Here is a 5,581-nt window from a genome sequence, read left to right on the forward strand (position 1 = left end):
TAAATAGGTATAAAAAGGGGCGTTAAATGAAAGAAAGAAGGATAATAAAGGTAATATAATAATTACTCCCTTACTATAATTACTACTCTTATAAGAATTAAATATCTTTACCCTACCTATTTAACCCCTTACTTTTAATTTTACCTTTATATTTTTTATATATATATTTTATATCTCTCTTTATAAGATAAAGAGGCGCGACTTTAAATTATACTTAATACCGCGCTTAGGGGGATAGAACCCTTATATAGATTATATACGCTTAGTCGCGGAAAAAATATTAGTAAATAATATATAATACCCTCTTAAGTAAGCTTCTTAAATAAACTATATTATTAATAAGGGCCGCGCCTTAAGAGTTAGACTTTAATACTTATAGCTAAGGAGTAAAGGTATATAGAATAGCGTATAGCTAGCTTTAGTAAGCTTATAGTATCCCCCCCCCCTATATTAGCGTATAATAGTAGCTCTTAGTACTATAATATAAGGGACGGTACTTTAGTATATAAGGCTCCGCTCCCTTTTATATAAGGCTATATAAGCTCTCCCTTTTACTATAGTTATATTATATTAGCGGCCTTCTTATATCTTAGCTACCCTTTTAGTCGCTATAAGTATACGTCCTATATATATAGTAGCTATAATTATATACGAGGGAACGCTAATAAAGCCTTATAAAGGTATTACTAAGATTACTCGTCGCTAAAGTTACTATCGTTAAACCTTACCTCCTTTTTATCTTAGCGCGTATACTCCTTTACTACTTAAAGTATATTTACCTACGCCTCTTAGTATAGGTATTTTAAAAACTAATAGAATCTACTAATATAGCCTATATAGCGACCCTCTTATTATATAAGAATTTACCCTTATATTCCTATTTTATTATTATAAAAAGATAATAGGTATAGGGAGGCTTTATTAAATAAGCTAGTAAAAAGAGGCTCTATAAATTAGTTTAAGGGAATAACCCTTAAAGATAAAAGACCTGTTTTAGATATCTATAGCTTCCTTTAAGAAAAGTAGGTTAAGATAAAGCCTATCTTAATAAATAAAAATATATATAAAATATATAAGTTAATTATAAGTAGAATAAATACCCTATTACCTATTTCGGTATAGTAGTTTTAAAAATATCTATAATAAAAGAATAAGTAAGGCATAGAATATTCTAGTTAAATCTACTACTTATACTAGAACTTATAGTCTTATACTAACTATTATACTATAATTAAACTACTTACTAAGTTAGGAAGACTTACTATAAATAGAGTTTTTTAAGTACTATAGAGTATACTAAAAAGCTAACTAATTAGTCTACTAGTAAGCGAGTAATAGTCTATAAAAGATAAAAGATTTCCCTATAAGTAGTAGATAGAATAAGTAAGTTTATAAGTATCTTTTATAACGCTATTCTTTTAATATATTATTTATCTCCTTATATACTTATTATAAATTCCGGACGAAATCCTACCCTATACTCCTTTAACCGATCTTTCTACTTATATTATTAATTACCCGATCCTATACTTATTACTTATACCTTTTTATATATCGCTACCTCTTTCTATCCTTAGTCCTTAAAGTAGAGATAGAGATATTTATAGTATTACTAGCGTTATCCTTTTTTTATACTATAGAAAAAGAGAAAAAAAGAAACTTATTACTACTAAGCCTATAAAGAAGGTAAGCGAGATCGGTATATATATTTAGTAGTATAAACCTTTCGCTTAAATAGGTATACTAATTTATATTTAAGCTTATAATAAGGTAATTATACTTTACTATATTAAGCTAGCTATATATATCTACTTAATAAAGTACCTCTTTAAACTAAATAAAGTAAGCTAGAATAGCTTTACTTTACTTTTAATAAAGCGTTATAAGCTCCTAGCCTACTAACTTAGCTATATTAGGTTCGCTATAATTAGTAGAAAGCTTTACGAGGAGGTTAGCTAGTTTATTTATACTAGTATATATAAATAGTAAGAGATACCTTTATAAGTATAAGGATTAGCTTATATAAAGATAGTTAAATTAAGCGTAGATATACCTTATTATAGCGCTATTAATATAGAGCTTTGCTTTTATATAAAGTAGCTATAGCTTAAGCTTTATAAAGGATCTATTAAACTAATAAAGGTATAGTAGTACCGCTATTAGTTATATAAAGCCTTACTATTATAAGAAGCTCTTAATTACTTAAGTAAACTAAGTATTACGTTTACCTTAATTTTATAATTATAAGAGTATAGATATTATATATATATATATAATAGCGTAGGCGGTTTAACTAAACTAAGTAATTAAACGTTAGCTTTAAAGGCAGCTAAAAATAGCTATTTTATATATATAGATATAAAGAGGGTAAAATAAAAGGTAGATTATACTATTATAAAGTAAGTAAAGGTATAGGCTTAAGTATAGTCTATTAAAAGAAGGTTAATAATTTATAAGGGGGAAAAGGAAGAGAAGTATAAGCCTAGCTTATATATACGCGGAGGCCGCTTATATATAAACTTGGCTTAGACCTTAGTCTAAGCCTATATAAGGTAAAAGCCCTTATAAACCCTAAGACTAAGATAAGTAGGTAAAGGAGCTATAAGCTTATATAGATAAGACTATTAATAATTTAGTTTTCTTTAATAAGTAGGACCTTCTTAAGCCCCCTTTTTATCCTAGGGTAATAGAATTTATAAAAGGAGCTTCCTTCTTATCTAAGCTAACCTCTATATAGTAAAGAGCTTTTTCTACTACCTTAGGTAGCTATAAGAGTTACTATAAGGAATACCTTTATAAGATAAAGCTACTAACTATTATATATATAGCGATAATAGAATCCGTTAGTACTATAAAGCTAATCTCTTTTTAAGAGGAAGAGACTCTTAAGTAATAGCTTTTAAAGCTCGAGACCTTAATAGCTCCCTTAAGGGGCTATATAACTAACTATATTAAAAAGACTTATATAGTATACCTAGGAGCCTTTTTTACTAGGAACCTACTAGCCTTTTTATAGCTAGCTAAGTAAGAAGAAATCCTTATAAAAGCTAATTATTACTTTATAATAAAAGCTCTTTTTAGCTAATAGCTATAAGATATATCTCTACTAATAAAGCTTATTAGTAATAGTTACTTAACTATCTTTTAAGAAGCTAGCTAAGAACTAAATAAAGAGGCTATTAAAGTATAATAATAAGTAGTCTTATTCTTTTATAGCTAGTACTCGACCTAGATAGTTCGACCTATTACCTTTATAGCTACTATAGCCCCTATTACTATAGCCCCTACTACTACTACTACTACTACCCCTCTAGCTCCTCCTCCCTTAAAAGCCTTAACCTTATCTTTAACGGCTACCCTTATCCCGGCCCTAGCTCCGCCTACTACTCCGGCCCGGTCCCGTTAGTCTATCCGGCCCGACTAGTCCCTTAATAGATATTTTAGTCCGTTAGTTAAAAAATTAAAGAACTAGTCGAAATCGAACCTCTTTATTAAAACTAGTAATAATAGGTAAAAAAGGGGGGTTTTTAAGTAGACATTTTAGACTAAGATAAGGATTCCTTAAAGAAATAAAAGACTAAATAAAACAGCTACTTAGCCTATAAATACCTAAGCTATAGGTTATTATAATACTAGTAGGTCTTTAAGGAAAACTAACTTAAAGGATTTAACCTTTTAAAGAAGCTATAAGAAATAATATAATAGTCTCTTAAGAAGGACCCCTTATTATAAAAGAAGATAGATAAGATTTAGGTTACTAAGAAATAGTAACTAACGCCGCTACCTTTACTTAAGCTATAAATTTAAAGAAAAATTATTAGTATAGTAAATCTAGCCTTTATCTTCCTTATAAATTAATAAGACCGCCTATTAAGACCCTTTAATTATCCCCTATAAAAATTAGCTATCCTTAACTTTAGTACTTCCCTTAATATCTATAATACCCTCTTATAATTCTAGTCCTTTAAAAAGGTACTAAGGGAATTTCTAATTACTAGGGAATTAACCGTACTAATAAAGGGGTATAGAAAGGTAAATTTCATAATAAAATTACTTAATAGGTCTATATAAATTCTTTAATAAAAAAGGGTAGCTTTTTACCCTTAATTTTTAATAAGCTTAATTTCCTTTTAACTTCTTTAAGAAAAAGGAATCTTTTAGTATATAACGTTTAAGTTATAAGGCTAGTCTAAAAGAATTAAATAATTAGGCTTATTAAGGAAAATATCGGTTAATTTATTCTTAAATTCCGACCTATCTTTAAGAAGGAATCTCTTAAAAAGTTAGCTTTTCCTATTAAGAGTAATCGGTCTACTATAAAGGACCCTCTTTTAATAGCCTAAGGAGACGGTCTTCTTTAGTATATATAACTTAGTTACCTAGGCCCCCTAGCTTTATATAAGCTAGGCTAATAATAAGGCGTATAAATAAAGGGCCTAAAGACTATTAAATATAAATACTATTATTACGAAGTATAGCTTAATTTTATAGTTCTTAGAGATATCCCTTAGTATAAGGGACCTAGGAAGCTAAAAAATAGGTTATAAGGAAGGAGCTAAAAGGAGGTATAGAGAGGAGGGTAAGGGTAAGAGAGGAAGTAAAAGTAGCGATAGCTTCTTATAGAGGTAGTAAAAGATAAGACGGATATACCGGTAATAGCGGGAAAGGAAGGGAAAACTAGTAAAAAGCTTAGTAGTTAAGAGGATATTAGTAGCTTCTTTAAGTAAGATCTTCTTTATTAATTAAGATACTATATAGGTATAAAGAGGGGTATAGGATAAAGGAAAGAAAGAGAATTAAGGTAATATAATAATTACTCCCCTACCTTAATTACTACCCCTATAAGAATTATATATCTCTACCTTACCGATCCGACCCCTTACTTTTAATTTTACCTTTATATATTTTTATATACTTCTTATATTTCTCTTTATAAGAGTTATAAGCTTAGGAGGAATAGTATTCTTATACGTTCTAGCTACTATAAAAGGCACCTTTCTTATATTTCTTATAGCTTCCTTTTACCCCTCTTACTAAAAAAGCCGATTTTTAACCGACTTTTCTACCCCCTCTCCTATAATAATATCGAAAAACGACTCTACCGCCCTTATAGTCTATAGGACGATTCTTATAGAGCCCTAAGATTAAGATAAGTAAGTAAAGGAGCTATAGGCTTATATAGATAGAACTATTTATAATTTAGTCTTCTTTAATAAGTAGGACCCTCTTAAGCCCCCTCTTTATCCTAGGGCAATAGAATTTATAAAGGGAGCTTCCCTCTTCTCTAAGCTAACCTCTATATAGTAGAAAGCTTTTTCTACTACCTTAGGTAACTATTAGAGTTACTATAAGGAATACCTTTATAAGACAAAGCTACTAACTACTATATATACAGCGATAACGGAATCTATTAGTACCGTAAAGCTAATCTATCTTTAAGAGGAAGAGACTCCTAGGTAGTAGCTCTTAAAGCTTAAGACCTTAATAGCTCCCTCGAAGGGCTATATAACTAACTATATTAGGAAGACCTATACGGCCTACCTAAGAGCTTTTTCTACTACTAATCTACTAGCCTCTTTAT

The sequence above is a fragment of the Hirsutella rhossiliensis genome (genome assembly GCF_020360975.1).
Source record: "Hirsutella rhossiliensis strain HR02 chromosome Unknown scaffold00017, whole genome shotgun sequence".
Classification (NCBI taxonomy): domain Eukaryota; kingdom Fungi; phylum Ascomycota; class Sordariomycetes; order Hypocreales; family Ophiocordycipitaceae; genus Hirsutella; species Hirsutella rhossiliensis.